Source organism: Neurospora tetraspora, assembly GCF_033439725.1.
Source record: "Neurospora tetraspora strain CBS 560.94 chromosome Unknown B0H65scaffold_5, whole genome shotgun sequence".
Taxonomy (NCBI): Eukaryota; Fungi; Ascomycota; class Sordariomycetes; order Sordariales; family Sordariaceae; genus Neurospora; species Neurospora tetraspora.
The window spans coordinates 2,226,271-2,239,988 of record NW_026944387.1 but is presented as its reverse complement, the minus strand read 5'-3'; positions in this window follow the sequence as shown (position 1 = coordinate 2,239,988).

Below are 13,718 nucleotides of genomic sequence, written 5' to 3'. Positions count from 1 at the left end.
TGGATTTGAAGCTTCCAGGTGATTCACTGATTGCGTATGACACTCTTGTGAAGCTCGTGCGGCCGATTTCTTCTACCATCAGCTGATGATGTGCTAACTGGAGGGCTATCACCAGATGATGTTTCGAGCAAGTGGACAACAATCGAAGTGGAAAATGGTCACGGGCTGTTGGTCTTGCTTGCGACTGTGTTGTGGCGGCGTCTCATGTCGGCCAACAGAGTAGAAAGTGTTGTCGGTCCTCAAAGAAAGACTAGCGGACGGCCTAAGTCATTGTCTACTGGAATGGGGTTGAAGAATTATAACAACCTACGGCAAGCTCGTGTGGTGGACGGAGGTGTTGAAGTTGGAGTTGGCCTTTGAACTTGGTCTTTGGGGTCTTGTATTAGAGCAGTAGCCCCAATGAGCCGAGCCGTTGGCGAGCCGAGCTGAGCCCAGATATTTTGGTACGAGCCGAGCCGGGGGGGTATTTTGAACGAGCTGGAGGTTAGGCTCGGCTCGTCATAGCTCGTCAGGCTTGTATAGTATGGTTCTCCAATATTTTTTGGTGTATGTACCCCAATTTCTTCTGCAGAATGACCGGATCCAGGTATATACGTAGAGTCGGGGGTATATTTCAGCATCCGCCCATACGTCAAAGTGAGTAATTTACTCTTTTTACGCGTTAGGTTGTAGTAAGAAGTGGTTACTTCTCGTTGCTATAGCAACAACAGAGGTCTTTAGTATACTATTTTCAAAACAAGCCTAACGAGCCCATAGCGAGCCGAGCTAGAGCCGAGCCGAGCTGGCCTCTACCGCTTTTTTTCATTCGATTTGGATTCGCTCAGAAAGGGTATAGCGGGCCGCCATACCCTATCTGGGCATATGAGCGAGTGCCAGCCAACTGGTTTACCCCCTGCCACCACGTTCAAATACCCACTCTGGGCGGGTCTTGCTTGCGATCGGCTTAGAAAAGTGGGCAGTACTAGACTACAGCTGGCTAGAACGAATCCAAATCGAATGAAAAAAAGCGGTATGTGGAGACGAGCCGAGTCGAGCCATACTCTCGAGCTCGGCTCGGCTTGGCTCATTGGGAGCACTATTAGAGGTACCAAGGTACGTACTCCGTTGAGTTGGGTCGTGCACAAACCAGTAAATGCTTAGGCCTGTGTACTAAGATTCTACAGCCAGCTCACTGGCTACGGTCCCTTGCGATTGGACAACCTCACAACCGCCTAGAGAAGTCAAAAGAGGCGCAGCGACGGGATTGTGTCAGATTTACTGGTGTGATCTGGTTGATTGATTCTGTGTGACTGACTCGAGCGCTCTGCTCCAGAAGGTCTGGGGGTTTTGGGGGTAACCTATATTTGCCAAGACTTATAAATTAAGTGGCTGGGACTCTAGCATCTAACCTATATCTAGGTAGAATACTACCCTGGAATTTAATATACCCCCTCACTTACAAACCTCTACTTACTTCTTTGAGGTTAAAAGTGAAACTATTTATATATTACTCTCGTCTTTTCATATTTTCAATCTTAGTATTTTATCCAAATTATCGAAATTAACCTTCTTTGGTACCGGATTATCCTCTCCTCCGCTATCCTTCTACGGCGGCACTTCGGCTATACGTAACAATTTCCTAAATTTCCTATACTCTAGAATACCTAATACTTTCATCAATCTATCTACTAGCATCGATTTCGTCTCTAAATATTCGATATTAAGTATTTTCTTCTTAATAATCTCCTCTTTTAATTAATATTTATAAATATTTATATACTTTATCTTTATATTAAAAGTAGGCATCTCTTTTATAAGTACTTTAATAGTTTATTGGTTATTATATCGTAGAGTAGGGATAGGGTCCTTTAATAATTTTACCCTTAGAATTAAAATTAACCAGTTTATAAAAAGGGTTTCCTTTACTACCTTTTTAATTATATACAATTTTATTTTTATTGTTAATGTAGTAACTATAATCTATTTAATTATTCCCTAATAAATTAGACTACTATAGAATTTAATAGTAAACCTTTATAAACTCTTATAATTTTATTATTATTAATAAACGAAGCATTAGAAATAATTTTAAATTTATTACTACCACTAAAGTAGAGTCCCTATATTTTCGTTATTCGAAGATATTATATAACCTTTTTACTAACGGCTATATAGTAGAATTAGGATTATAATTATATCTAATTAATTTATTTAATACGAAGGTAATATTTAATTAAATATTAATTACTATATATAATAATAATCTTATATTAATTTAATAAGTATATATTTCTATATAGTTAGCAATACCCTTGTAAGGGACTAATTCCTTATAGCTTATAAGTACTAGAGTAAGTCAATAATTAAATTTAAATAATTTCGAAATTTTATCGATATATACTTTTTAAAATAATTAAATCTATTCCTAATTTCGGTCATATATAATTTCAGTACCTAAAAACCATTAGAATTTATTTTTTCTAATTAAATAATATTTTAATTATAATTCTATCCTATATTTTTTAATTTTTTCTATTTTATTTTTATTAAATATAAAGATCATATTATCAATATAATAGAGTATAAAAATATTATTCTTTCTTATAATATAAGGGTCCTTAAGGATTGCTTCGAATCTTATTAATTTAAATACTCTGCTAAACTTGCGTTACTACAATAAGGGTACTCGTCGGAAACTATATAGTATTTTAATTAATTTGAGTACCTTGCCGGGGATTTGATACCTAGACGGTATACGTATATAAATCTCCTTATTACAAAAGGTATTAATAAAAGTATTAATTATATCGTATTAAATAAATTTAAGGTTCAAACAAATAATTAGAGTAATAATAGATTTAAATAATTTCCTTATTAAGGTAGAGGTATACGTATTTATTCCCGTTTTACTTTATTACTTCCTTCTTACAACGAATTCTACTTTATATTTATTAAACATATTATTTTTATTAAATTTGTAGGCGTATACTTATATATAATCGAAGATTTATTTACTTTTTACCTATAATATGCCTTCGTCAATCTCAATCTACGTTTGTATATCTTTATAACTTTGTAAATAAGTTTCTTCTATTTACTTAAATAATTGACCGAATAAATGGTTATTAAAATTATTATAATATTTGGGTATAATTAGTAAATCCCGTTGGTAAACCCTATTGAAACGGCTATATTTTATAATTAGCCGTTATACTTCTACCTTAGTAATTATCTTCCTATTTATTTTCATTATTAGCTATAATAATCTATTAGCGTTAAAGGCAACTTCTTATAATTTTTACTAATGGAAATACTTATCGATAGTTCGGTTGATTAAATAATTAATATAGAGTACGGTTGGCGGGGTAAATAAAAATAGCGGGTATAATTTTATAGTATATTCGATAAATACTTTTTTATAGTAGGCTACTAAATAGCGATTTCTTACAATTAATTACTCCCTTCTTAGGAATCTTCTTAATATTATTCGTATTTTCGATTGACGAGGCTCGAAAGGAGCGGTTTAATATTTGTATTATCGATATTATTCTATAGTTTATAACCTTTTTTCTTTAATAATTCGGATACTTTCGAAGGTTAATTATACGGTTTGTCAATTTTATTAAATAAATCCGCTAATTCTTTACTATTTATTTAGAGGTCCTCTTTCAATTTTTTAAGATTTAGGTTATAAGTAATCTTCTTGTTAAAGATTATATCCCTAGTCTAAATAATCCAATTTGTATGTGGATTCTATATACGATAGATAGAAGTCGTTAAATAATTGATAACAAACCCTATTTATATTTTAGGTAAATATTTTTAACGCCGCTACTCTTTCTTCTATACGGTATTTATTATAGTAAAAGCTTTATAGTTATAAACTTTAAAGTGGTTTAAATTTAGTTTACGAGCTTCTTATTAATTATTTTATTATATAATATAGGTATAAAACTGTTCGAAGGAAGATTTCTAATTATATAAGTAACGAAGGGAACGATTAATAAGGTAAATTACTATGCAAGTGATTTCCGGCTATAAATCTATTGGGAATTTCGAATTCATTAATATAATATTATATCTTTCTTTAATAATACCCCCTAAACGCTCTACTTTACCGTTCTATATTTATATATTGAGAGTAGAAGGTTCAAAATTCGCCCTTTATTATAATAATTTATATTTGACCTTATTAGTTATAAATTCGTTATTGTATTCGAAAGTTTTAATTTTAATATTGTATCAGTATTGTAGTATATTGATATAAAATATTAGTGTAGTAGTTATAGTAATTGTTTAATACTTTAATAAGTAATAATCCTAAATGTATCCGGACTATCAATAAGTAATGAGGAGAAAGTATTTAACCTCGTTAATTCTTTTGTTAAATTCGAGGAAATTAATAATGAATTTTTTTCCAAATCTAAAACCTTAGTCTTTAATTATATGGTTAACTTATTATTTAATCTTTATTATCGCGTACGTGTCGTATGTAATTAAGGGTATATTGCGTAATTTTTAATTAGTAAGTTTAATTCTATTAATATTTTAAAAGTAGTCAATTACTTAAGGTCCCGGGTAGCCAAATTATAGATACTATATTTCTATTAATTATTTAGAGTGGCGTTTCGTATAGAAATAAATTTTATAATGACGCATTATAAACGAGGCTTTAGTAAATAAACGTAGGATAATCTCGATAACTGTTTAATTATAAATAGTATCCAAATAATAAAAGAATAAATTATTAGATTTCTTTAAATAATTATTTAGTAGTTAGTAGTTTTAATAGACATTTTACTTTTATAGTTAGAAATAGGTGACGAAATTAGTAGCGAAATTAAAGTAAAAGGCGACCTCCTTTAATTATAGTTTTAAAGGACCGTTCTTACCCTTAATAACGACGTCAACCTCTCTAAACCTTTTAATCGCTATTTAAATATCGCTAGCCTACAAAGAATTATCTAGATTAATATAATAAAAATAAAGCAAACGAATAGTTTTATTAAATATATAAAAAGAATTACTAAAATCGAATATCGTTAAATTCTTAAGAAGGTAAATTTCGTTCCCAATTTAATATACTCCGTTAATTTAAAAGGTCGCTCTATAAGCAAAATTTCGAATTACAATAGGTAATTACGTGTTCTCCTCCTTCATAAGAGCCTTCTCTTTACTACTATTCTCAATTACAATTTTCGTAGCCTCTTTAGTAAGTTTGGGGTCCTTCGCGAAATTAGCTTTAATAATACGTTAAATAGAAGGGAATAGCCTTATAATATACTTCGGCTTCGCGCTTAAGTTGATATACTAATAATCCTTTAAAGAATATAATCTTCTCTCGTATACTTTAAATATAGAGATATTAAATTTCTTACGTAATTAAATTTCGGTTTTATCCGACTAAAGCTTCCTTTTTCCTTTAGAACCTTTAAATTTTTCATTATTCTTACCTTTTTAATAAATATCCTTATTATTAGCAATTTTATTTTAATTTTCGCTATTATATTTTTAGCTATTATTATCACAGGTTGACATTGGCCTTATAGTGTGCATTACGAGTTCTGCCTAGCAAGCAGAACATCATCCTATCTTTTATAGGTTTGGCTTACTAGGCATATGCACTCTAGCCTGTCATAGTATGTTCTGTTTAACGGTGGGGAGGTCAGGGGTTCAATTCCTCGTAGGGGCATTTTTCGAGGGCGATTTTGGAAGTCTCTCCCGTGAGCAGCATTGCATTCCTCCGTCGGCCTTGGTCGTAGACATTGTCTCCCGAGCGACAATTGGAATTGCAATAGCAACGACGGTGATAAGAGTACTAAGATGTCACAGGGCTAGCCTATGACATTCTGGCACTACACTGACTGCCTTATGTACTATGCCTAGAGTACAGCAGTTACGTATAGCTGCACGTGTGCGCGTGTACGGACTGGCCTACTAGGGCTCTCGCCTATATAGCTAGTTCTCTACGTACACCTTTCTTTCCTCTCCTCCGTACAATAACGTATATTTTATCCTACCCCTAATAGTACTTCGCTCCGTAATAATTTATTATACTTTATTATTATGTTACATGCGCTTAAGGGAGAAATTAATTAATTAATTAAATTCTTAAATAGGTGTAAATTTCGTATTGCGACCCTTTAAAATTTAGGCCCTCATTAACGGGATAAATATAAAATTCGATTCTAATATCCCTAGGTCCGAGCTAAGAGTTAATTAATTAATTAATTAGGTATCTAGTCCTTTCTTTCCTCTTATTTTTAAGACGGTAATTTTAAGAGATTATTGCTGTTGCAATTAATTTAGCGATTAATATTGGGCGTCCTAGTTATTATAAATAATTTTATTGTAGCTATTGTAATCGGAGCTTTCTAAGTTGTTGATTCCATAAATTAAGCGATTTATAATAACTTTGTAGAGGTATTTATAAACCTTAATAGTAATCCTTTTACCGGCCTCCCTTCGATTTCGATTATAGAATACGCCTTCGTTTTTACGACTATCCCCGTTTTTTATAACGTAATTATCACTTTAAATCGTTTAATTTACAATAATATTATTAAGGCTTACGATTACGTTTAAAGAGTAGAAGAAGAGTTAGAAGATTCTTAAAGGGAGGTTGTTAAATTCAATAGTAATTTAGTTATTACGTACGGCCTTCTAATATAAATTTAAGGTTAATAAATTATATAAAGAGATTGTTACTTTAAAATAATCTTTTACTAATTTTAAAATTAATATTAACTTCGCTTTTTAAAAATAATACGAGAAATACGTTGAGCCTATTAATGATTTCCGTGATCGGTTAAAATAAGTAAATACTGTTAATTTTATATACGACCTGGCCTAAATCCCTATTTTTAATAACTCCGGACCCCCGAGCAACTTTAACCCCCTAAACGATTTTAATATATTAATTATAGTTACCAGTAACGGATGGTTGGTATTGTCCTATTCGTACGTCCCGCCGTTTAATATTAAGGGTAATACCCTCTTAGAATGCGTAGAGCGCTACTGAATTTAGCATATAAAGATTAAATTATATTAAATCGATAAAGCTATTTACTTTACGCCTAAGGTTAAACGTTTTTTATATATCGTTAAGTTTTTAGAGGGTACGCCCTTTTCTACTATTGAATTAGATTTGATTACGATTTTCGAATATTCTACCGATAATATGAAGTAGAAATAGAAGATTATAATAAACCTCTTCATTAAATTCAATATTAAATACGATAATATCGACCTTATTATTTACGTTTGCTGCGAATTAAATAAATTAAAAATAATTAAGGATATACGCTAATAAGTTTTTGATGATTAGTTTATTTTATTCGTCGATTATTATAAATTTGACGATATTATAAAAGTTTATTATTTTTGTAGTAAAATTATTAAGGAGGTCCGGGCCGCTTTCGCTTTTTAATACCCTTAGCCCGCCGATAATAATTATATAAAGTAGTTTAAAATTGCCCGGGGCTTTGCTTAGAATTTCGAAGATAGTACTTACTACGATAATTTTATTAACCTCTTCTATAAATTAAAAATTACTTCTATTTCTACTACGGATAAGCCTATTAATTAAAGTAGTACCGCTATAAATATTAATATTAATAAAATATCTGCTACCGATATTACCCTACGTAGTATAATTTCCTAAGAAGTTTTCGATTACCGTATGTAAATAAGCGTTTATACCCGCTACGGCCGTTAGGGTTACTTTTTAATTGCGTATTATACTAATATTAATTTTAAAAAGGAGGTCCGCTTATTTTACAGTAGAAGCGGAGGTCGTAGAGGAAGTAGAAGCGGTAGAGGCGGCGGTAAAGGAAGTAATACTATTCTTTAATAAAGTTAGTATAGTTACGGTTAATAGTAGTATAATTAATATTGCCGGGTTAGGGGTTATTAAGTTAACGCTATAAGTATAGCCTCCGCGGCCGCTTAGGACTATTAGAATGCCCCGGCCCCCGCCTATTTAATCCTTGCTTATTAGCCCAGTTTCGTTAACTTTATTTAGGGTAATAAAATAATATTGTCAGTTAGTAGGAAAATATATAACTTCTAAATTAAATTGTAATTAGAAGTATAAATTTATAGGATTGGGAGGAAAAAAGGGAAATATCCCTATATAATTAGATATAATCGAAATATATTAATTTTTTGTAAATAGCCGTTATAAATACACTAATTTATTAATTTTTTCATATTTATTTATTTAACGGATCGTATAAATTATATTATTCTACCTTAGTCGATAACGGCTATATTACTTTTAATTTCATTAATAGACGCTTTATTTACCGGTATCAATTTCCCTGTTATAAAGTAAGAATACTAAAAATCCTTTACTTCGCTAATAGACGTCTAACTAAAGGTAATATTATTTATTTCTCTAAATTAATAATATAAGTGGGATTTTATTATGAAATTACTAATATATTAATTTACGATTTAATAAATAATAACCCGGTTATTTTCAGCCACCCTTACTTCGTTTACTACGCCCTAAGTATTTCTTAATTTTATAATTCCCTATAATTTACCCTAATTTATAAATTAAGAGGTTACTTCTTAAAAGGCGCCCCTAACTATATATGCTACGCTCTTTTAAAATTTGGGGGTAATTATATTATTCTCTTATTTAATATATTAAATACTTATTTAATTACTATTTATAAAAAAGCCTCCTATAAAGAAGTCCTGGACGAAAGGGAGCCTACCCCCGAAGAGGAATTTAAATTTAATTATACGTACAGTTCTTAAATTAATATAGCGTACTATATTTCTATTTTTGCAATTATAAGGAGAACCGTTCGTTAGAAATTTAATCGCTTTAAATACTAAATAACTAACCGTTTAGGTACTATACCTATCGGTAAGACCCCTAGCGGACTAAAGTAGGCTTTAATAGTTTTAGCCGTACCCAATTCTAAGGCTCTCTGTATCTCTCCAACTCTTTATCAGATAATTAGAAGTATTTATATTAATAACGCCAATTACCGTATACCGGTCTGTATTTATAATATACCCTGCAGTCCTATTTACCTTAATAATATTCGGGAATTATCAGTATTAACCTTTAATTAGGTAACCGAAAAATATAGATTCTAAATAATTTATATAATAAGAGCTTAAATAGTAAAGAATATTAAGATGATAAAAGAAAAGAATAAAATAGTAGAAGAAAGAAATATCCTAAATTTTAAATATATTAGCGACGGGTTAATTGAAGAAATAATAATAGAAGTATTAATAGGAAAAAGAAGAAAGTATAAGTATTTATTCGGTAGTAATTTTTATAAGTAAATCGACAGTTTAATTAGAGTCGGGGATAGGGAAACCCTCCGCGCTGTAAGAATTATTAATTCGGTACTATTTTCGGAGATAAAGGAAGATTTCTTACGTTATAAAACTATTATTAACGAATATTTCGCGATAGATAGTATATCCTTAAATAAAATTATATCTGAAAACGTAATAAGATTTTACGAAAAAGCTAATAAATCGTTAAAGACTAACGAATAAATTAAAATAAAACTCCCCTTTTAATATTAATATTATATTAAAACGTTTAAATAGGAGGGCGTTAAAATACTACCCCTAATATACTTTTATAATTTTAAAATCGAACTCCGCCCTAGAATTACCCCGCTAACGGTTCGAGGTTGCCTATTTAACCCTGACGAATTGAATATTATTAAGAAATAGATTGACGATAATTTAACGAAAAAATTTATTCAGCTATTCTAATCCGAAGCCTCTTTTCTAATTCTATTTGTTAAGAAATTAAGAGGCGGAGTCTACGTTTATATTAATTATAGAGGTATTAATAATATAACTTTAAAATTCCACTATCTATTATCGTTAATTAAGGAAATTTTCGACGCTATTTGCTAGGTTAAGATTTTTATTAAATTTAACGTTATTATTACTTTTAATTATATTTGTATTAAATAGGGCTACGAATAGTTAAATATTTTCATTATTCGGTTTAACCTATTCGAATCCTTAATTATACCGGTTGGCTTATAAAGCGTATGAGATACATTTTAAAATTATATTAACGATATTTTATACGATATTTTCGACGTTTATACGACCGCTTATTTCGACGACGTTTTTATTTATTCCGATAACGTTAAAGACTACGAATAATATATTAATAATATCCTTAATTATTTAATATAAGCCGGCCTTAGTGTCGATATTAATAAATACGAATTTTATACGATACGTACGAAATACCTAAGTTTAATTATTACCTTAGGAAATATTGAGATAAATTTGGAAAAGGTTAAGGCCATTACCAAATAGACGGCTCTAAAATTTAAGAAGTCTTTATAATTTTTTTTAATTTTTACGAATTTGTATCAGCGTTTTATATGAAATTTCTTAACGATAGCGACCCTATTATACGAATTTACTAAGAAGGACGCTACTTAGATTTAAATTAATACTTATTAGCAGACTTTTAACGTATTAAAGGAAGCTTTTATAAAAAGCCCCGTTCTAAAGATCTACAATTAGACTAAAAAAAGTATTATCGAAACTGATGCTTTAAATTAGGTTACGGGTAGTACTCTATTTTACTATAAGGATGATGGAATATTATACTTAATTATTTACTTCTTAATTAAGTTTTCTTTATAAAAGTATAATTATAATACCTACGATAAAGAAGTCTTCGCTATTATTAAGGTATTAAAAGAGTAAAGGCTAGAATTCGAAGGCGTTTAGTAATTTTTTAATATTTTAACAGACTATAAGAATCTATAAATTTTTACGACTAATAAATAATTCACCCAACGTTATATATGGTAGTTCTAATTCCTATCCTAATTAAATTTTTTAATTAAATATATATTGGATTCTAAGAACCTCCGCCCGGACGTATTAAACTGGAAACCAAACGACCGTCCTAACGATATAAAAAATAATAAATTTACGGCTAAAAAACGCCCGCTTCTAAACCTTTTATAATTTAAAAACAGCTATCTCTTTAAAAAAGACCCCGCGGCGGGTTTCTCCCTATATTTACTAGGTATAGACGACCTTAATAATAAATCTACCGACGATTTAATCTATATTAATTATAAAATATCTATCTTCTTATAAAAATTCGTTTATTATTTAACAAATAAAATACGGCGCTAATAACTACTAACTATTAAAAAGGTCTTTTATTATACCTTTTCTAAATTTTACGCCGTAAACGGTATTACGAAATAATATAATAGGGTAATTATTAACTCCTATAATAAGGAATTCTAATTCTAACTGATTAATTATTAATATAACTCCCCCAGCGCGGGCTAATTTAGCCGCAACATTATATATAAATTCCTACAACGCAAATTCTATTAAGAGGGGATATATAACGACGTAATGACTTTCTATAAAAATTACCTTCCCTATACAAAAACAAAATCACTCAAACGCGGCTCTGTTAAATATTTTAAACTCGTAACTATATCGTTAATATTATAAAGAAATATATCTATCGATTATATTACCCTGCTACTAAGAAATACCCATTTTCATTAGACCTTTAAATATATGACCGTTATTATCGACTACTTAACTAAAATATAGTATTATATTTCTATTGTAACCTTAAAGGCGGAAAAACTCGCTAACCGCTTCATTAACCGTATTTACTCAATCTACGGCCTACCCAACAACATTCTATTTAATAAAGGTATTCAATTCGTATTACATTTCTAATCTACCCTATATAAAAAACTATCGATTATTCATAAATTAATTTCCGCCTTTTACCCTTAGACTAATACTTAGACCGAACGAATTAACGTTAAAATAAAATAATTTTTACGGCTCTATATTAATTAAATATAAATAGATTAAGTAAAATAGTTATTTATTATAGAATTTATTAATAATAACACTATATTATCGTCGATAAGTATCTTTTCTTTTTTTATTAATTATAATTATTACCCTTATATAAGTACTGAATTTTATATACTACCCCCCCCCCTCCGGATTTATCGCTGGCCTAATTTAAAAAATATTATAAGGTATTTAAATTAACGGACCGTTTCCAATAAATTTAAGATTTTGTCGTCTAATAAACCTTTTAAATTTAAGAGCGTTATAAAGATAATACTAATAAGAAACTTATCGATTCTTTTAAATACCGCCCTAATGATATAATACTACTAAATATAATAAACCTTACTAACGGCTAATTATATTTAAAATTCTATCCGCAATAGGAAGGCCCCTTCAGTATTACCCGAATAGAGAATTATATTATATACCTCGTACTCCTAATTAATATAAAATACTTACTAATATTCTACGTCTCTATAGTATGATTACAGATTGGTAGAAGCTTTTCCAATTAGAATATATTTTTCAACGTAAAAGTAAATAACGGGCGCGTAATAATTAGGACGGATAATTATAAGAAATAAGAAGAATAGGATTTCGAAAGGTTTATTAATTGTGCTTAATTCGGCGGTAATTATTATTAGTACTATTGCGTCGAATAGAAAGGTAACTACTAACTAATTTAGGAACTTAAGGATAATGTTATTAATTATAAAGAAATACTTTAACGCTTTTATTACAAATTCCCCGATAAACCTATACCGCCGGAAAATTGAAATTATACTAGTTAGACGAATTCTAATACCTACTGCCGCCGCTCTAATACTAATTACCGCTCTAAAACTGGTCGCCGCTCTAAAACGGGTTGCTACTCTAGAATTACCGGCACCCCCTAAATGCCGGTCTACCCGTATAACCCAATACGAGACCGCCACCGCTATTATCGATATTATACAACCGTTGCCCGATATAATTATAATTATAATAGGGCCGGAGAATAAATTTACAATATATAAACAGTAGGGATTAAAAATGGCGTTCGCGAGGATAGCGAAACGTTTAATAGATATTTAGTTTAGTCGAATATTAAAAATAGAGTTTGTAGACTATAATAAGATGTTGGAGGATTACGAGAAAAGTCTAAGATAAATAATCTGGAGTATTATTATATATATATATAGATTCGAAGCTATTAGAGCTTCTTTTGAGGGGGGATAGTGTTATAGAGCTAACCTATGATATTCTAGCACTATATTAACTGCCTCATGTGCCATACCCAAAGTACAATAGTCACGTGCAGCTATACGTATGCGCGTGTACGGACTGGCCTGCTAGGGCTTTCGCTTATATAGCCAGTCCTCCACGCACACCTTCTTTTCCTCTCCTCCGCACAATAACGCATATCTCATCCTACCCCCAACAGTGCCTCGCCCCGTGATACAAGAAATGCTAATCGCAGAGTAACCAAAAATGTCCTAGATCCCCTATTGGAACCATTAGTTCAGGTAGTGCTATAAGCCGTCGCATTGCGACAAATCCTTCGTGATATTGTCGCCTCCGCTTGGGTTGGACGGAGCCTTATCTTGAAGCTTCTCAGCTTCGCTTTAAGGGGAGGTAGTGTTATAGGTTGACATTGGCTTTATAGTGTGCATTACGAATTCTGTCTAGCAAGCAGAATATCGTCCTATCTTTTATAAGTTTGGCTTACTAGGCATATGCACCCTAGCTTGTTTAATTATATTCGATACTAATTTCGCTAATATTAAAAACGTTATAATATCTTCCTTTTCCAATAGCGACCCTATATTTAGCAGTATCGATACTATATTTTTAAAAATCTTTATAAACGTTTATATATTTAAATATACCGTTAGCTATTT